The sequence below is a fragment of the Paramacrobiotus metropolitanus genome, unplaced genomic scaffold (genome assembly GCF_019649055.1).
Source record: "Paramacrobiotus metropolitanus isolate TYO unplaced genomic scaffold, Prichtersi_v1.0 Parri_scaffold0000172, whole genome shotgun sequence".
In the NCBI taxonomy this organism is placed as follows: domain Eukaryota; kingdom Metazoa; phylum Tardigrada; class Eutardigrada; order Parachela; family Macrobiotidae; genus Paramacrobiotus; species Paramacrobiotus metropolitanus.
Window position 1 is genome coordinate 168,702 of NW_026570392.1, and position 22,013 is coordinate 190,714.

Sequence of the window (22,013 nt, forward strand, 5' to 3'; positions counted from 1 at the left end):
AGAAACATGTGGAAAATGGATGCAGAGTGAAACCATCTTTACCAATTGTGAAATTAGAATTATGTATAGATGTAATAGGTTCAGGACCGCACTTAGTGAATACAGCATGAAAAGTGGTATTTAAGGAAGTACAAGTACGGAGAATGGCAGTATTACCATGTACATCAAGGTGGTTACAGAGAGGAAGATTAAAAGCGTGTGCTGCACGAACTGGAGAGAGTTTCGAAAGGAGGAAAAGATCGTGCTTTTTATTTTGACGGAGTTTACAAAAAATATTGTTACTATCGGCAATTAGATTATTAATCTGGTCGGACATGGTATCTAGTAACCACTGGTTATGTTGATGGATAGCCGACGTATAAAAGACTTGTAAACGCACAGTGTTTAGAAATATCTACATGTTGAGAAATTGTGGTGTGGGAGGTTAAATTAAGCGGTAATTGTGTTGAACGATTAAAAATTTGTAGCAGAAGGGATTGGTCGTCAAAGAGGGATAATTTGTCGCATTTGCCATGGGGCAGTCGGAGACGACAGTTAAGTTAAAATACAAATCAGTTTGACGAAGTTTATCGCGGACGTAAATGGTACTATCAGTCTTAATCAAAACACCTAAACCGGAATGAAGCTCGTGAAATTTAGAACAATGTTGTGTTTCGGTGAATCGATTATTTACCTGCCATACGTAAGCTGTATGACCGTGAACTGCATAACCCGAAGGGTACTGTCTAGTTAGTTACCCTGAACGGAGACCACGGCACAATTGTCGCAGTCTCGCTCCAGGGTAACTTCCTCGAAGACGCAGTTAGTAGTACGAAACTGATTACTATGCAGCCAGCTGGCCGAGCCTGTAGGATCGGCTTCATAACGAAATGCGTGACCGTCGTGTACCATAACATTGCCTGAACAATCTAACGTTTGGACCATATGCCAACAATCTACGGCACTTACTACAACAGGATACGATTTTGGTAAGTGTCCGTCGAACCCCAGAAAAATTCACTAATGTACAGTACGTTTACCCAGCTTCTACAGGCATAGCCTTTAAAGTTGAACGACGTACTTACAGCGGAGAAAAGTTTATAAAAAACCGGTACCTGTAAGTCGGAGGCGCGGTTAGGCTGATGGCAGGAGTCGTAGTCGGAGAGGTCCAGTGCGCCGACAAAGCGTGGGTGCTGACAGTCGCACACCTGGACAATGTGTCCGGATGTGCCGGTAGCGCCGGCATGGCGGAGGAGGAGTGGCCATGAGGAAAAGGCCAAATGTGTGGCCACGGCCGGCACACGTGGTGTTAAGCGAATAGTGTACTCTGCAGCCGGTGGTGGTGACGGTGGGGTCGGCGGCGACTGCGGTCGCGGGATGCGAGGGAGTGGTGGCAGCGGGGGCACCCGTGGCACTTTGGGCGCCCAAAGGAAAGGAACAGCCCAATCCCCGCTGTAAAAGCAGGTGTGATATGGCGTGACCGTCAGTTCGAACGAATTGACGGTCTGGAGGATGGTGGTCTCAGTGGCGTGGTAAAGCGGGCGGTAGTTATCATATACAAGCGCGCTTCGAGTTCCGTACGCGCGTACTTGGCAAACAAAAATACCGGCCCGGTTGGGGGAAGTACGTGCCTGGCGGTTGTTCTCCGGCATCATAAGTGTGTATGGATGATAAAGTGGATGGTCGAGCGGTTCACCGGCTGTGACTGGTATGTGCGTTTCGCCATCAAGAAAATCCCTCGTAGCTCCGGGGATGACGCCGGCACAGATTTGATGTGCCTGGTCGGTGATCAGGTTTTCCGATTCGCGGGGACCGTAGAACGGGATTGACAGACCCTTAATGTGGCGTTCCGACAGCATGACAGCCTGAAATGTATTAAGCTGTTGTAATAAACGATGCGGCTGCTTCACCGCACGGCTGCTGCGGCGCGGGGTATGGTGGCGTGGGGCCACCGGCGGCTGGTGCCGGCGATGTTGACCTGCTCGGGGTTTCAACGACGGTAGACACAGCCGGAGGGTGTGTCGTTAAGCGAATACAAAATGTCGTCGTCAGAGTCGGAGACGTCGCTCATAGCGGAAACTGACCGATCGCGGTCCGAAATATCGGAATCGGAGGTAAACGCAGCGCGATCGTGAAACGGACGAAGACGAGAAATATGAGCAACCTCGGTCTTTTGGTTACCACGCAAATTGGTGAGTAAGTATGTAACTGGACCGAGCTGTTTAGTAATCGTGTAGGGACCACGAAACATATGGGTAAGCTTTTTTGACGTCCTGAGTTTAAACGTAGGTTTATGAAGAAGGACCAGGTCGCCGATAGCAAACTGAGCGTCCTTTAAGAACTGGTTATGATAGCTGAGATTAGTGTTTTGAGAAGCTTCCACGTTCGCAACAACGATTTCTGAAATTTCGGAGAAGCGGTCGATTAGATTGCGAGACAACTGCGTAGGCTCGGTGGGCAACACAAGATCCACCGGCATTGTAGCCTCTACCAAACATGAGGAAAAAGGAGAAAACTTCGTCGTAGTATGAACGGAAGTGTTGTAGGCGTATACCGCATATGGTAAGACTAGTGACCAGTCTTTGTGATAAAGGTCAACGTATTTGGAAATTATTTCGAGTAAAGAGCGATTTACGCGTTCGACGGGCGCATTTCCTTGGCTATGGTAAGGCGATGAGTGCAAATGCTTAATATTCAAAATATTTAACACCTGATCGAAAACTTGATTACAAAATTCTAAGCCGTTGTCTGATACAATTTTTGCGGAAGAGAGAAAGTTAGCAAAACACAGTTGACAAGAAAGTTGGCTATCTCAATGGCTTCTTTAGTTTTTAAATGCGCCAGCAACGGCAAACTTACTAAAGTGATCGACTACTACAACAATGTACTTCGTATCTGAGTAAGAAACCGAGCGGCCCCATAAGGTCGATGGATATGACGGCGAACGGATACTTTGCCACAGAGTAATTTTGAAGTAAGCCTAACTGAGTACTGTTATTCGGATTCCGCGTCTGGCAGGTTAAACAGGACTGCACGTAAAGGCGAACTGAGGTTACGATATTTGTCCAGTAGAAGCGGGTTTTAACGCGCTCCCACGTCTTGGCAAAGCCCAAGTGGCCGGTGAGCTGGTTATCATGCGAAAACTGTAAAACCTGCCGGCGCAATGCGCGAGGAACATACAGTAAGTTGTACGACTGACCTTCACGAATAAAGTGCTTATATAAAATATTGTCTTTAAGCATAAAGGTTCGAACAATCTTGCGGGCGTCACTTGAAAGTTCGTTGATCGGAGTTTCTAACATATTAATGATTCGGCTGATAGATTTGTCCTTGCGCTGAAGCGCAGCCACGTCCAGTGACCCGAATGTAAACAAAGGATGCAACGACGTTTCAATGGCGTCCTCGGAAGGGGCAACGACTTAAACAGTCGACGTCGCCGTGAGTTTTACCGCTTTTGTAAACTATAGTTAAATTATATTCAGATAAGAATAAAGCCCATTTAGTTAGTTTATTATTATTAAAAGATTTAGATAAAAGATAACACAGCGCGTGGTGGTCCGTGACAACCGTAACATGTCCCGGAATAAGGTAAGGCCGAAACTTGCAAAAGGCCCAGTAGAGGGCAAAACATTCGCGCTCGGTGGCGCACCAGCGCTGTTCTGTGGAGGAAAGAGTACGGCTCGCGTATGCAATCGGATGTAAAGGTCATCAGCGCCGTGGGGCTGAGAAGCACAATGCCAATACCATAACCGGATGCGTCGGTATGGACCGTAACTGGAAGAGCTGGGTTATAATGACGAAGTATCGGGGACGATACTAAAGAAGCCTTGAAATAATCTAAAGCAGCCTGTTGCTCCGCGCCCCATTCGAAGGCTACCCCGACGCGGTCCAGTTTTGTAAGCGGTGTCGCAATACTGGAAAAATTTTTAATATGTTTTCTAAAATAATTTAATTTACCAAGGACCGTTTTAAGTTCTTTTAAATTTTTAGGAGTAGGTAGTTTACAGATGGCCCGGACATTGTCTGGGTCCGGTTGAGTGCCCGTGGGCGTAACGATAAATCCTAAAAGTTTTACTTCCTGGCTAGCAAATAAGCATTTATCTGGATTTAACAACAGATTTGCGTCTTGAAGGCGTCCTAATACAAGATTAACGTGTGCGAGATGTTCGGTAAAACTTTTACTATAGATGATAATATCATCAATGTATGCTACAAAACTGCCACAAGAAATCCGATAATACGGTATTGACTATACACTGGAAAATCGAAGGTGCGTTCGTAAGGCCAAAGGAACAACTTTGTAATGGTAGTGTTTACCATTAACGACAAAACCGGTCTTTTCGCGAGCTGACAAGGCAAGGGGCACCTGGTGGTATCCTGCCTTCATATCGAGCGTGGTAAAATAGAGACATCCGCTTAGGGAATCAAGAATATCGTCGATCCGAGGCAAGGGATATGCCATTTTCTTAGTAATTGCGTTGAGTTTAGAGTAATTTATAACAAACCGCATCTGTTTATTCTTTTCGGAACAAGAAAGGCAGGGGACGCCCAGGGGCCAAAAGAGGGTTCAATAAGATCAAGCCTAAGGAGCTCATCCAGCTGAGCCTGAATATGAGAACGCTCAAGGAGGTTTGTGCGATAAGGAGGACAGTTAATTGGCAAATGCGTGCCGGTATCGATGTGCATTTCGAAGCTATACGCGCAGCCAAGTGGGCGCGTCGGTGTAGGAAAAACGTTTTATGAAAGCGTAATAACGCAAGGACACTGGATAGTTGATTACCATCGAGGGTAGTGCCGAGAGATAAGCAAGAAAAATTGAAATTATTATCGGCATCAACATGCGACGGCTGGACAAAATCAGAGGAGGGCTCTATGGGAGCGATTGACACCGGTGAGGGCCGGGCGCACTGAGGCGGCGACGGAGGCGTTGTGGTCCCGACCGGTGGTGCAGGCTGTACTGCGCAACATACGACAGGGCGCACAGAGAAGACTGTACGATTGGCCGTATCGATGACGGCACCAAAAAGACCAAGCGTTTCGTAACCGAGAATAAGATCTTTGTCGGAACCGAGCGTCGGCAAAATGTTGAAGACAACTGTTTCGGTGTACCCTAGTGCCGTAAGCGGTACACGTACTGTACCAAGCAGCGGAATAACGGAACCATCAATTAGCAAGACCTTTGAAGCGGCTCCGCTACCGGAAAACCGGAAGAAGATGCAAAATCAGAGCTACAGACGTTAGTTGCTGCGCCAGTATCTAAAAGCATATTATACGGCTGCCCATTAACAGTAACCCGTATTATAGGAAGGGCATGCGGAATAGGGATAGAGATAGAATTGAGTTGCATAACCGATAACGTATTCAGCGGTCGAGGCGTGTAAGTACCAGTGTTAGCGCCCGGTCCCGCGTTAGGAGTATTATTGGAAATATTAGACGTTAAAGTTTGAAAATTATTACCGGTAGGCGGATTAGTGCGGAAGTTAGTATTTGTAGTAATATGTGTACGGTGATTATTATTAGTACGAGTATAAGGCGCGCCAGGAGGCTGCGAGCCGGCAGCACGAGCACGACACATTTCAGTGGAATGTCCATATTTATGGTGAAACTCACAATATGGTCTGTTCCCTACCGATCGCTGAAATGGCTTATTTTGAAAATGCCGATTGGGTATGTTGTGCGCACTGGATGAGTGGCTCGAAAGATGATTGCTTTGTGGGTAGACTGTTTGCGTTGCGTTGACCTGCGCATCGTCAAAACGCGTGCCTTTGTGCGGCACTCGGCTTCACTGTGGCCAGTCCGAAAACAGAAACTGCACTGGCGGTCTGGGGCTGGGCGACGGCGGGCTTGCCATGACCGGCATTCGTAAACTGAATGACCCGTGCGCTGACAGAACGAACACGATGCGCGAGACTGGTGGTACGGCGGGCGCCGCCGACAAGCTTCCGTTACATGACCTGTACGTTTACAAAACGAACAATAACGGGAATCGCGGTTAAAAGTATGACGAAATTTATTCTGACAATAGTTGCGGTCGAAAAAACGATTTTCTACGTCCGGTATGTTAACTGAATCACATTCCCTTGTTTCCGTATCGTTGATCTTGCGGCGCATAAGGCGCTGCAAATCAAATACGGTGTTGCAGTCGGCCAAAACTCCTCCGGTGTCTTTGGTTTCATGGGCACAAGACGTTCAAGTAAATCGCCATGAAGTCCACGAATTAAATAATCAACCTTTTCGGAGTCGGACATTGTGGGTGAGACCGTACTACACATATATAACACGTCATTGACGTAATCCGTCAATGATTCGTTTTCCTAATCTTACGATTGCGCAACTGGCGCTTAACGTTATCGACAAAATCCGGCGGCCGGAAGTGGGTAAGCAGCGCGGCCTCTAAAAGGTTCCAGTTCTCAACTGTGAGGGGTTCCGTTTCGCGTAGCTGTATATACCAGGTACGCGCGAATGCGTCGATATATTGAGGAAATTTTTTACACTGCTTTGTCTCAGTCCAATCGTTCGCTAAGGCCGTAAGATTATAATTTTCCAGCCATGCGGCAACATTCTCGCCTGCTTTTCCACTGAAGCGCGGGATGTCGATGGTGGATCCGAGCCCTGTACGCTCCAGGGCGGCGGCCAGAGCATCCAGCTCGACCACGTTCGCGCACCGGTCCAACTGGCGGGACTCACGCCCGCTAGGCCGGTCCGCGCCAATCGGGTTTGCGGATCGACTGGGAGAGCGGGGCGCAACTTCGGCCAGATCGACGGGTTTACTGAGCGCTGAGAATCCGGCGGTATGCCGTTCGTCACTAGCTGAACGTTTTGACATGGTGTAGCGTTTTAACGGACTTTGGCGAACATGCGCGTCGCTTCCGCGGGTGGCGGATTTACCCGGCACCTGGAGGCCGTATAAACCGGCACGTGGAGGCCGTCTGCCGGCGCGTGGAGGCCGTCTAAGCTATGGACGTCACCCGCGGTTGGGCGCGAAAACTTTAAAAGTGTTGCGTGGGTGACTGCTGGGATTGCAAAATTAATTATTTTAAATTAAAGTGATGTGCAAAAACTACAATTTATTAGTTGCGATCTAACCCAAGTAACGCCTCGCCCCGGCCTGAAGGGCCACAAACCAGAGGGCAGGGTAGCCGTCTATTGTGCACGCGTTTCCCGCCACTTGGAACAGAACGTGCGAGCGGTGCCGAACGGAATGTTCGTAGCGCCGCACCAGGCACTGGGCCCGGATGCACACAGTTTGCAGAGGGCGAGCAGCTGAGGTCACTGTAATGGAAGATGAGGACAACGGGCGAGGGAGACAGGCGTGACCGGCAGATGTGGGCTATAGAGGCTGTATCGAGCACCTGGACACTTGAGACAATGCAGTCGGCGCGGTGAGCAAAGAAAACCTGGCTAAGGAGTTAGCGAATAGCGAGTATACGTATAGTACTAATGAGCCGAGAAGGTAAAACGCCGAAATTAACGATAGGTAAGTGAACCGTAATGCTGGCAAAGCCTGGGGAACAGATGCAGAAGAAAAGGTAACTGCCAGGTGTGATAGTGGGAAAAGCGATCGCTAATGGTAGAAAGCTACGGTAGAACGAGATTTATGGCGTTTTGGATAATGGACTGCGCTTTTAGCGGTGACTGGGCAAGTGACGCTCTAGCGTACAGTGATGAGAAACGAAAATTAATGGCTCCTTGGAAGATAGAACTATGCACCTGAGCAGTGTCTTAATGAGAATGCTGACTAAGGTGGAGAAGCCTGTTTGAATGCTGTCATGGCTGAGAAAGTAATTAAAACGGGTACTGATAGTGGCTGAATGCTGCGACACAGAATATTTTATAGCTGTCTAATGATCCTGGCTACAGAAAGCGGCTATTTAATGATCCTGGCTGCCGTCGGCGGCCGTGACAAACTATAGCACTGTTAGCTAGCAAGATGCTGGAGAAGAATGCTGATTATGTGCGTTATACCGGTAGCGGCGGCTGAGCAAAAAGAGCGCTGTTCTGCATCCACTGTCTATAGGTATGTGCGAGACTGTCTGGCCACTGTGTGAATGCAGAAATTAAGGAATCTGTGTCGTGCACGAAAATGCCGGTGCGCAGCGATAAGGTACGAAACATACAGGACTCGTAGTTGTCGGTATCAAATATAACAAGACGGATAATCGTGCAAGCAAACCAATGTGCAAAAAAAAAAAGATTGCGAATAGAAACACTCGATTGATTTTTGTACGTATTTAGTTATGGCACAATTATGGTTTTTTGTATTTAGGTATAGCACAATATGTGGAGCAAGATGATAGTAAGCAGTATTAGGTAAGATTATAAAATTGAAATGCTGGATTGATGAAACGAACTTTAAAATAAAAAAAGAAGAAGTTGTGTAATTTGTTGAGTTCGCAACCCTGGTCGGAATCAAAACAAAATTTTTCTATATGAAAACAGAATTTTAAAACGGTATGCGAATGAAGATGTGCTAACGAATTTTCAAGATACCAAACAACAAATACTGAATAGATAATAGTTATGCAAATAAGTACCGCAAAGAGGCACAATAAACGAAAGTCGCAAACGCTGTTAAACTCAGGTTTTATTCAGGCCAGTTAAACAATATGAACGTAAGTCGGTTTTTTTTTTATATTTTCGAGATTTCAAGGGAAAACGCAGGCTAATACAAGATTGTAGTAGTATACATATAAAATAAAAGTGACAAGTTCAGCGATAAGTGATAAATAGGCGATAAAACTTAATACCGTGGAAATTTTAAAAGCAATACCACAATGATGGCAATACAAACAGAGATGCGTTTATAGTGTAAATGGCTGAATGCAAATATCTGCGCAACGGAAAGCGGCCGGTGGCCGGTGGTGCAAACTTACCGAGCGATGAAGCCGGGTGTGTACGAAGCAGCGCCGCGTGCGGATAGGCAAGAGGAGAGACCGGGCGGTAGGGATCCGGGTGATCAGTCCGGATGGGAAGGAAAACAGATGGGAGAGCAACGGGGTGGGAGAGCAATAGACGGCGGCGGCGGCGGGCGACGGGATTGCGTCGTCGCAACAGCAAAACCAAAAAGGTCACGGTCAGACCAAAGTCTTCGGCACCAAATGTAGCGTGGCTACGGTCTGTGTGTGAATGCGTACGCTAAGCAAACCGGCAAACTGTACGTTTTGTAACTTTATTCATCAACTGGCAGAAAGGAAAAAGGAAAAGTGAAGTGTTGAGGAATGACCATCGGTCAGCATGCGATGAGATGGCTGTATGTAAATGCCTAGAGGCAAGTAGGAGGAACAGATACATGTATAACGAATGGGCGAACAGGAGTGACCGTTAGGCATACATACAGTACACGCAAATACAGGTAACGGGCGTTACAATATGCGCTTATACAACAGTATGTAACGTTTACGGGGATCTTTACTGGTTGATCACAAACTCACAGGAGACGGCAGATACTAGTACTGTAAATCGGAAGATTATTTTAGACATTATCGTAAGATCGTAAATACGGCGACGGCACAGCCGAATGTTTTTTCTTGACAACTGACTCGGAATTTTTTCGGTTGTTTTAAGAGATTGATTTCTAGTATCATATTGTCCGAAATCAAATAATCGAACCTCCTCTGACCCAAACTGCAGCGGCCGAGTAGTTGGAAAATGGAACGAAGAGTCCGGCACCCCATATTTTTTAAGAAGTACCTGTTCGTAAATAATTTCGAAATTTCTTTTTAAAAAACGACAACGTTAGTAACGTTGGTAAATGTTAAAGAGTCCCTCTAGGGCCCTAGGCCCCAGTGAGAAGAAATACTTATCGGCGTATTTCTTCTAGGCCCCAGGCCCGGCCCGGCCCTAGGCCCCAGTGAGAAGAAATACTTATCGGCGTATTTCTTCTAAGCCCCAGGCCCGGCCCGGCCCTAGGCCCCAGTGAGAAGAAATACTCATCGGAAAAACGGGGTGGCCTACTGTTCCGTATATTGTTCCACCTCGTAGCATTCCGGCCCAAATCCAAAGGGCATTCCGAAAGGAAGTTTTCCTGTTGTGTCTCTTCGCCATTCGAAGTACTACATCACAGCCATTTTTTTATGCCTAAGCCCTTGCAAAACTGCTTTAACATACTATTTTGTATGTAATTCGGAAGGTCGTAAAACAGTACAGTAAAGCGCAAGGTTTTCATTGCTGATTACCACGACGACCATCAGTAAATCAGCGCTTTTTTGTTCGCAGTGACGTATGCATTCCACCTGAAAAGCTTCCAGCCTTAGGACGCAAACGATAGACCTCTGGAGCTATTAAAATGGCGGTATGCCTCCCTGAAAACATCGATCGTTGTTCCCCGAAAATTCTCGGGAACATCTTCCAGTATTTGGACACCGCCGATCAGCAGCGAGTGCGCAGTGTCTGCATCCTGTGGAATACCACTGTAATGGAGCGTTGCGTTGACGATATGCGCTACACCAAAAACGCCACCGCCGGATGGAGTGGGCGGGCACGTGAAGCGTGCCTTCTGTGCGGCAGTGTGGAGCGTTTCTGGAGGCCGACCGTGTACATCAGCGCCTCGCAAAACCACCGGAAAGAACCCATGTTTAACTTCCCCTTGAACGGTCAGTGGCTGCAGCGTACTATTCTGGAGAAACACGAACACCGCCCGGCGGACTACCTAGTCCTGACAGACCTCCGCTGGACGGCGCAGTTGAAAGACGCTGATGTTGTGGACTGTGTGCGGCACGAGGTGGACGGTCTGACGGCGGTGTGCCGCACGCTGTTTATCCGCAACTGCATCATCATGGTGCCGGAATGGAACATGAACATCCGCATCACGACGGCACGCATCACGCCTGAGCAGCTCCCCAGCAAAAAGGCATGGTGGAAGTTGCTGGACGTTGCGTGTCCCGCTTTGAGTGAGACGGAATTAGACTCATTATCTTCGTGGTTCAAGGAGTATAAGATTAAGAGCCATGGTGGAGCTGAATCAGCTTATGATGTAAGTTAAGGTAGAATTTAGACCTGTCAACTAATATAAATCCTTCTGTATTATAAATCCACTAGTAAAAACAGGTACAACGTACGCTGCAAAGACCATACGAGATAATACAAGCCCATCCGGACACAAGAGCACCACCATACGTGAGAAATCACCGTAGAGATCGGCTAAAGGATAAAGCCATATACGCGGCAGGCGGTGGTTTAATTAACACGTTTAGTTGTGCTCTGGTTTCGGGATGGGCTTGTATAATAAACAACTGATAAACACCAGTTTACTGCAAGTCTGTTTACTGCAAGTTTAGCTTTAATATGCATGCTGTTACCGTACGTTCAGTTTAGCGATCCCTTACCGAGCCGTATTTATTGCAACCGGATTTACTGAGCCATGGCAGTACTACACTATATTGACATTTAACAGTATAGTACTGCCATGATTGAGCGTTTGAATGCCTGTAGCCCACGTGCGAAAGGTCCGTCAGTGCGGCTGAGAGAAAATAAAACTGATTTTTTTTGTGGATTACTAATTTACTACCCTAGTATGCTCAAAAAATAATTTCATCTGCAAAGGCCCAAAGGGCGTGGCTGATCCAAAATTAAATAATTACTTACATAGTCTTATGTACATAATATTACTACGTACCTTCCAGCTGTTTACAACCATCGTAACTGAAGCACACGTCGGCGTGCCCATGCCATTTGGCATGGGCACGCCGACGTACGTACATAATATTTTAAAAAATCAAAACCGTAGACAAAGAAACCATGTACGAATGTACTTGCAAATTAGTGACAACTATAGCATACCATATGTAAATAACCGGTTCGCTTGAAATTCGTTGTAGATCCTGAAGAAAATCGAGGGTATACGTTCTTTTAAAGATGTGGCTGAGCGCATGGAGAAGTGGCTTTTCAGCCGAGTTGACGTGAATGTGGATGTGCATGAGCTGACGAAGTTCAACGCCACCATTTTACACAATTTATGTGTACGGGGCAGCGAAACAAATACGCTGTCCATTGCTGTTGCACTGTAAAGATTCAGCAGTTACTGTCGTGGTGTTAGCAAAGCGGCACTGGTTTTGTGTTCACAAGATATCCGTATAACGGGTCTGCATGTTGAACGCGTTTAACAGAAATATCGATATTTCTGTACGTGCAGTATTAAAACAACTTTACCTGGTCCATAACTCAAAGGGATTCGTTTTATTCTACACAAAACTCTCTAAAAACCTGTGTTTGGAGATAACATAACAGTCGAGTTTGTGCATTTTAACGGTGCGAAATGCAAGTGTGTTGGCAAAAAAATTATATTTGCTTTTGACAACAACAGACAATATAGTCGGGGCTTTCTATATCCAGTGGATACGTGTCGCATCATCGGTACGACTGTACGAGGCCTTCATGGTCAACAGACGATCCAGCATTTCGAAGATGTTCAGTTTGTGCTTCCCATCACCCATGCAATGTCGATACGTTAACGTGCGGCACAGTACGTATCCAGATATTTGTGGCTTTGTAATGCTTTTTAATGTACTACTGTAGTTAAAAGTCATAAGGTTAATGGGCAAGAAAAATTGACAATGTATGATCATCACTCTTTGATGAAAAATGAGGCACTTTTTGTGCTTGAATCAAATCCGGTTCACAAATATACAAAAGACAATGCGGACGACAGGTCACTCCGTCACTGCCACACTTGTGCGTTATTTGCGCGAAGCACTTTTTTGAATCAACGTACATTCTTGACGAACACCATCCGATACAGAGCAAATAGCCCGTCCAACAACACTTCCGGTGAATTTATTAGAATGCGTTTAATTTGCAAAACCGCTGACGTGGACAGCTGGAACGCGGTGGACGTGCTAGCTGACACTGGCCAACTGCAGCATGCACACGTCGTTAATGTCACGGATAACGATTATGTTCTGGATTTCGACTGTCCCGGACAACGTGCCCAGTTTAAGGATCATCGCAACGGACAGATCTTCCACTGTTCGATGAATACACCGGCACGTCACGATCACAACGCCCGGGAACTGGAAAAAGCGACGCGCACAGGCTCTAGCGAGCAAATCCAGGTGCTAGCGAGACTATCGGCGGATCAACCCTGGACATGGTACCAGGCCAAGTTTCTCGTTCTCGGGATGTGTGGCAAAGCATGCGTGTTGGCCGAAGTGCAGTGCGGTACACTAATCCTTCAAGACTGCTTTTCAGTGGGGGCGGTCCGTATGGCGCCGAGCAAAGAGGTCTTAAGAGAGCGCGCCGTTCGTCCTTCTCATTTTATAACTGCAACGTATACCTTGGCGCCTCAATATACGGGCTGTGGACCGATATCGGTTCCGCTGTGAGATATGTGCAAGGAGAAGTTCGTAGAATTGGATATGTACCCACTGTGCGTCGTCGGAAACACAGTGGTGTGCCTGAAGAGGCGTAATCAAAATGTGGTGATCGGCAGCCGTGAGGTACCGGTAAGTATTAAATGTGCCCTTTAGCAGGCATAAACCGCGTTCTCGAAATTCATTTGATTTTATACTTTGATTTTGTCAACCCTTGTATGAGCTTGTCCCGTAATTCCTAATACAACGGCAAAATTAATACAAATTCATGGGTTACACCAAAACTCCATACTATCGCGCGCCCCCGCCATGCAACTCTATTTAAACTTTACATACATTTGGGCCTTTGGCATGGCTGATGCATGCCAAGTATCGATTTAAATTTCAAACTATCGATATTGATTGAAAAATGACAACTTTACTCCTTATTAAACGACAAGTTGGTGCTGATTGCGAGATGTTTCTTCAGCAAGCGCATTTAAAGTTTATTTAACGATGGGTCAGATTTATGGAGCGCAGATTACCGGGCCAGGAAGGATCCTGGCGTGGACAACCGTTATGGCTGTTTGTTTTTCCATTATAAAAAACACAAGCACAGCGCGCGGCGCTTACGCGCCGCGCTGCAGCGCAAAGGTGGTTCTAGTCGGCTGGGATTTTTTGCTAAACGAATTGAAGTGAAACGGTTTTATATGCTAAGTAAGTCTTATTGAAAGGGGAATACAGTTATTTAGAAACGGGTTAAACGGAAATTCTTTGGTTACAAATCACATAAGAGCGTGGACACATCACGCGTGGCCTTCGGTGACCAAAGGCTCAAAAGGGCGGGTACCGCACGCGGAGTCTTCGGTGACCAAAGGATCAAAAGGGCGGGTACCGCACGCGGGGCCTTCGGTTATTAAAGGCTTAAAAGAGTGGGTACCGCACGTGAAGCCTTCGGTGACCAAAGGCTCAAAAGGGCGGGTACCGCACGCGGGGCCTTCGGTGACCAAAGGCTCAAAAGGGCGATTACCGCACGCGTGGTCTTCGGTGCACAAAGGCTTAAAAGATTGGGTACAGCACGCGGGACCTTCGGTGACCAAAGACTTAAAAGGGCAGGTACCGCACGGTTACTAAGGTAGTACCGCAAGGTTTGTTAAGGTAAATAAAGTTATCAAGTTTATTAAAGAACTAACGTCTTGAGGCCTAGTAAGGAGTAAAGCTGAAGCTGGGATCCAATTTATCAGGCAAAGGTTTTCAAAGGTGAGTTACTAAGTTTCGGAAACTTGGTAAGGACAAAGGCGTAAGCACAGCACCTATATATTAAAGCACAGGTTTAAGGGGCTGCGAAAGCTTAAAAGCCGCTAGGCGGGTACTGGCCAATCAGAAACGTAAGGTTGTTTCTGGCCAATCAGAACGTTTTGGAGGCAGGAGCGTTCCGGAATCAGACCTCTGCTTTAATATATAGGATAGGATGTATCGTGTCTACAACGATCTGTACTTTTACACTAGAAATAACGGAACAAACTTGAACGTAATATATAACAGAAACAAAATTAACAGTTACCTGTACCTACTGCACGTATTAGCACCGAAGTATAAGTATTACTCATGGTTAGGTGCTGTATGATATTTCGTATTGGTTATACTGTATAACTAACACGAAATATCATACAGTACAAATCATCGTACGGCCTACGCCCTTACGGTGTCACCTTAGTACCGTGGGAGCGAGGCAAAATGTTACCATGGGATGTGACATGTGTGTGTACGATGGCTCTTTCCCATATCGCTGGAACATCCACACACAACCCGGCGCAGCAGCGGCTCAGGCCGAACAAAAAAAACCGAGAAGTACCAGGACATCACCCATGATTACCTGTTCCGAGCGGTCGGCGTGGAGACAGTGGGGCCACTCGGACCGGAAGCCTCTCGGCTGATTAGCGAAGTGGGCAAGATGATTTGGCAGGAAACAGGCGAGAAACGTGCAACGGAGTTTTTGCGCCACAGGTTCAGCATCGAAATTCAACGTGGAAACGCGGCATCCATCCTGGGAACGGCACCGGCCTCGACTAATTTAGATCAAATGTTCTCTGTAATCCGGCCGCATGTTTCTGCTGTTTGTTTATTACGATGTCATGTTTCTTTTGTGAATTGTAATGTTGTCTTTGTATTCGATTAAAACTTAGTACTTCATACAGTGCGTATTGCATATGTTGTACATCAGGAGTTCACGTATAATGATTTGCATAATTATAATATTCGAGATCACGTGAAACAAAAGTGCTCATTAAAGCCACAAATTATCCTCATGTCAGTAGATATACAGAGTACGTGTAGCTACGTAATTTCAGATAGTTTCTTAACTGCTCGGCGTTATAAACATTCTTGTGTGTCCGAACAGGGAATTCTCTTAAAATATGCCCGATATTTTGTGGAGAAGCGCATTAACGCAGGGTGGACGTTTTCTGGGTCTGAGTGGAATCTGCCCCAGTGCGAAGAGGATTCTGGATGTACCGACCAGGCGCCCATCGATCCACACGAGCGTTTGTCAGCATTGCCGCTAGAATTACTCGGCCACGTATTCCACTTCTTAGACAGCATTGAGCTAGCGCAATGCCGTCGCGTATGCTTACTGTGGTGTTGTGTGCTCACTCAGGTACAGTACTCAACAGAAATTCGGGTGTCGTTTTCTTCCAAATCAACATGTACCAGTACCAAACGCCCGATTTGACGGTGGCTAGAACTCTGTGGAAATGCGTTACCAGTGCGACAGAACGGATCATTGTAACCAACGCTTTGCAAAGTGGTTTAAGTGGCAGTATTCCCGGGAGCAGTCGACTGTTCCGGTTGGAAAAGGATGCGAGGTCACGAATCAGCTATGATTAAGATCACAAGAATCAAGAAAGTCCCTCTGCCAGTTCACTGTGATGCCAGGTCGCTAATTTATTAGAACGTACTGTACGAGCGGAAAAAAATGAAAACTAAAATCACGTTTAGAAACAGAATGGGCAGCTTCCGATAAATGTGCGCAGTCATGGCGCGCTAATGGTAAGTTGGCCAGAACAAATAGCCACAACATGGGGAACCGCTCCGACAACATACATCTGCTTTGATTAAACACTTGAATATGTGCAGTACAGCCAGTGAAGTAATGTAATTCCGTTGGACAGATTTTGCGTGACTTCCAAAACGGCGCTGGGCCGGACGGTGTCCACTACCAACAAATCACTTGGACCTCCGAAAGTTTGCGCTCTCTGGATGCGTCCAAGTTGACCACATTGACCATGAATACATTGTATCGTTTAATGATGGAAAGGCAGCCTGAGCGGGATTCAGTGGACCAAGTTCCGGAAGAGAGCCGATAGTATCCTCGAATACAACTTGTACAGAAATGACGCTCAAGAGGAATGGTTTCGTGGAGGGAATTTCTGACAGGGCTGTACTACAAATCACTCCAGCGGATCGTGGCCAGTAACTTATCATATTTAATAAGTTTCGTTGTTATACCTTATGTTTATATACATAGTTATTATGGAGTGAACAGTGCTGGCGCACTAATCAGTAAATATGTATTACCCAAATTTGCGTAATGATGCATAAATTTCGGGATCTCTCTGACGGTACTGATATACTATCATAATCTTAAGCCGTATCTTTTAGGTTTTTACTCATCAGGTTTATGAATGGAAGTTATGGAACCAGTCTAGCGTGGGCAAATCGGTGGCTTTTGCCATTGATGCGGCATCTAGCCGCTCGCTCGTTTTGTACAAATGGATTACGCGAAGCATGCTTAAGTAGAAATATCAAAGCAATGCTGCATGCTTAATGTAGCTTATAGAAATATCGAAACACAATGAATGTCCTTGGATAGCCTGTGAAAACAAAAACAATGCTACTGTGCTAGCGACACGAAAATAACTGCCGATTCGTTACATTGCAACAGCGATAATGAATCTACCGGATTCAGGCCCTTCTACAGATACCTTCTGTAGACCCGCAGAATGTTTACACACACAGTACAAAATGGCGGCGTTGAGGTTCGTCAGCTTGTACACGTCCACATCGACATCCATTTGGACGCACCACCACTTCACCAGGCGCTTGGCCACATGCTCCAGTGAAGGTATTCCCTTGATTTTGTTCCGGATCTACAATGAATGCGCGAGTATTTTATATTGAATCTTACATGTAACATACGCGCTTCTACAGGTAACAGAATTTTTAATTATTGACAAGCTAAAAGCTGCCTACCAATACTTATTAAACTTACTTTTTCAGCACCGCCATCATTCGTATTTTCCTTGAGCCACTCCGACAACCAGTCCAGTTTCCGTTGATTCAAAGCAGGGCACGCGGCGTCCAGCAATTTCCACCACACCTCTTTGCCGGGGCACTGTGCGGTCGTGAAGTGTGCCGTCGTTATGCGGATGTCCAGGTTCCACGTCGGCATACTGATGGTGCAGTTGAGGAGGACCAGCGTGCGACACACCGCCGTCAGGCCGTCCAACTCGTGCCGCAAGAAATCCACGAAATCCGCATCGCCCAACGACTGTGCCGTCCAGCAGACGTTCTTCAGCAACAGCCGGTCCGCCACCCGGTGTCCGTGCTGCTGCAGTACGGTGCGCTGGAACCATTGACCGTTCCATGCCGGAAAGTTAAACATGGGTTCGCCGCGTAGACCCTCCGTGGCATTGATGTACACGGTGGCGGCCCAGAAACGCTCCATACTGATGCTCAGGCGGCGCGCTTGCCAGGCACGTTCATTCCATCCGTCTAGTGAACATGCCGGGGCGGTTGCGCTGTTAGTGTAGCACATGTCGTTAACACAACGCTCCATCACAATGGTGTTCCACAGGGCGCAGACACGGCGCAGTCGCTGCTGATCGGCGGTGTCCAAATACTGGAAGATTATCCCGAAAATCTCCGGCGGTACGTCCAGAGCGTCCGTGGCGGAGTTCCACGCCGGCATTTTATTGGTTTCTGAAACCAAATCCTGTCGCGCACATTCAGTTATTCCAAGACCCGAAAAGGTTTTACAGTTAACAGAAGTTATTGTGGTCGATTGGGTCGATCCCCCGTAAATTATTAATGGTCGCTGTGCCTGTGGTAATCAGCAATACAGCTGAAGATGGGCACGGCTTTTTTTACTCGAATAATTCGAAGTCTCCACTTCCACGTTCAAGCAATGCTAACAACATTCGGAAAAATTTGCTTATGAATCAGCGGCTTGCGCAAACTATTGCGACACGTTGGGCGATGAGCTTTACGAGAATACAGATCCGTAAACACGTCAAGCGCCAGCTGCACTATTACCAGGAAAAAGCCAGTCTGTAGCCTGCTGACTTATGGTTTTAGCTGTCGGGTGTTCACACGAAATGTAAGCAACGTCGGCCGAAAGACAAAGCACTGTGTGCTATGCCTTCCAAGCAACTGTTTTCAGTTCGTGGCAGTTCGACAGATCTTCAACTAAATTCGAAAGGGGAGGGGGAAAATGCGTACATCCAGAGCTGTGAATGACGCTTAAACTACGAAATGCAATGCAAACTATGTGAGGAGGAATGGCTCCTCCGTACCCCCTCCCCCTCCGCGCGGCTGTTAGGTTGCTTAGGTTACTTTCAGGTTATTCTTAGGTTTTCTTCTGTTTGTCAGAATTTTTTGATAAACCCAAGTATAGCTAAATAGCAAAAGTTACCTTAATCACATAAGAATAGCCTAAGGATCATCCAACAACCTAAAAAGCCAACGAACATAAGAAATTTATCTTTAACCGAAGAAACCTAACTAGCTTAAGAATGACCTAAGAAAGCTTAGAAAACGTAAGAAACCTAAGAACCCTTAAAAACCTAAGAAACTGTTTTTATTGGGGTCAGTTTTAGTGGTCAGAGTGTTGCGGTCAGAGTCAGACTTTGAGTGTCAAAGTTTGAGGGGTCAAAGTCAGAGTTTAGACAGTCAGAGTCAGACTTTGTGCAGTGAGAGTCAGAGTCAGGCTTTGTGCGGTCAGTTTCTGAGTCAGAGCTTGACCGCGGGCCATTTGAGGCATCTCCCTCGGGCATTACGCGTGTCACTGATACCGATGTGCCACGCTGTCGGAGGAATCGCATTGTTCCCTGGCCAGTCCAGGACGATGGACAACAGCCACTTCAGCTGGCGCACTTTCCGTTCTTCTGGCGTGGGGTCCTGCCGCTCACCATAACGCGAGGAGGAGCGGATAAATTACTGAGGATTCTGTATTGAAAGATATGAGCTGCGGCTTTTCTGGGCTTTCTACGTGCCAGGATTACATTTTTGCTCTTTAGAGCGGTTTTGACTCGCTGGCGGCTATTAATTTTGTCATACGCTGACCGTGAAAAGCTTTACGTGCAAGATTACGACGTCACGCATTGATGGGCGCGTGCCGATCACCATCCGCATACCCTTCGCACGGATGAACAACAATCGCTGTCGCTGACAGTCGTTGACTGTCGCTGACTGGTGGGATATGATTGAGCAGGGCTATCCGCTGCTGAATGACCAACAGAAGACCTTCGTGTCCACTGCGCTAAAGGACTGTGAAAACGATTGCGGCTTTCTTGCGACCTATCTCAGGTAACAGGCTAACAGCCACATACTTCACAGCGCAAAAAGCCTTCTCAACAGTCTTATTATTATTACAGATCCGAAATACTCGGCAGGGTGGGGAGCCTCGGGAGAGTTGCACGTATTTGAAGTCCTACGCATCAAGACGGGATCCACTTGCCTCCGTTGATGTAAACAGGTTGACACGAATGGCCCAATATCTAATGTACTGCTGCATAAGCAAGACGACAATCGAATCTGAAGTAATTTGGCCCACTTCTTAACAACTTCTTATGAAATACTATAAATAACTACGTTCGTTTTTTTGGCTTGCTGATTTAATTTGTGCTTTTCTGTGCTCAATTAACTGTAGCGGGATTATCGAAAATGCTTGTAATACAGAAGTGTTTGAAGTTATCCTAGAGTGTTTTGTCAAGTGAGCATTTCTGACAGGCTTAATAGGTCAAAAAATTGTACTGTATCGGGAATATAAAAAAATAGTTGGGCCTTTTGTCTGCTCGAAGGTCACCGTAATAACAAAAATATTAATACTCGTACTGTCGTACAGTAGTCGCTGAGAACCGAAGCAAATGGTAAAGGATATACGAAAGGTCCAGAACAATTATTGCTATTACAGTATTCTCGCATCTATGACGAATTGGCAATTATACTGTCTTTATGTTTATTTACGTATATACATATATGGTAGCTTCCGCTTTTGTCGGTCAGCACGTTTGTAAAAGACTTCCGTCAAAAGCCCCCATGGATTCACATGAATGTAGTGTTATTTACCGACATAATTCCTCTACGAGTAGAAGAGAAAAACGCGTTGCGTCCTGGCCTATGAACTACGGATCATCCGGCACGGTAAACTAATATTTACGGATTTACGAGACTTTGGCATTTTACGCATCTTCTTGGAAGAAACTTAGAAAATATGTTCATTATTATTTAAGAAAGCTTTGGCGCAGTTAAACATCTTCAAACTTTATTTCAGATTTCACCCATTAATCTCCCTCTTTTCATTAATGTTTAAGAATGGTCTGACTACAGAATGGAAAAGAACACTTTAAAGGCGCTGCTCGCAGCTAAGCTGCGAGCAAGATGTACAAAGATTAGAACACTCGCTTTAGTGTGTCACATCACGAATTTAACTGCGAAATTTTCACAGTGTAACGTCAATAGTCAAAGTGCAACCTGTACATAAACTGTACAAAAGGACGGCGTTGAAGGTCGTCAGCTTATACACGTCAACAACGTCCTTGACTCCATCATGGCTTCTTTTGTCACGAGTAGTCGCAGGCCTGTAGGAATTCACGTCCCACATACTGGACAGAGCCTACAATGGATTCCCAAAAATCATTATGGTTAAATCGTTTTTTACTGTTAACAAAATTAATTTAAATCAATATCAATATGCAACAAGTATACCACAGGCCACAGAAGTATCAGTTTTACCGGTAGTACTATACTTTGTAAATTAATAAGTTGTACATATAATACAGTATCATGGAATTTATGCGCACGGCCCATTACATACCCATTCAGCATGGTCACTGTTCTTAGGGTCCTGGAGCCACGCCGCCAACCAGCCCAGCTCCTCCTCATCTAAAGCGAAGCATCCATTGTCCAGCAACGTCCACCACGCCGTTTCGCCAGGACGTTGACCGGTCGTGATGCGGGCCATTGTAATGTTGATGTGCACGTTGTAGCACGGCACAGTGATGGTGCAATTACGCAGAATCAGGGTACGACCCAACTTCGCCAGACCGTTCAGCTCATGCAGCACACAGCCGACGATATCGGCCTGCTCGCGCTGCCACGACTGTGTCCAGCAAAGGTTCTGCAGCAGTACCCGGTCCGCCGCCCGGTGTCCGTGTTTCCGCAGGATGGTACGCTGGAACCAAGCGCCGGTACATGCCGGAAAGTTGAACATGGATTCGGCCTCGACGAGCGTGGCAGCGCTGATGATCACGGTCGGTCTCCAGAAACGCTCCAAACCGATGCACAGATGACAGGCTTCCCGGGCGCGCTGATTCCATCCCAGGGACCACCAGGCCACCGCTCTGGCGTTGTAGTTATAACGCAAGTCCCCTACGCAACGCAGGGTCACTATGGAATTCCACAGGGCGCAGACACGGCGCAGGCGCTGTTGATCGCAGGTGTCCAAATACTGGAAAATGGTCCCAAGAA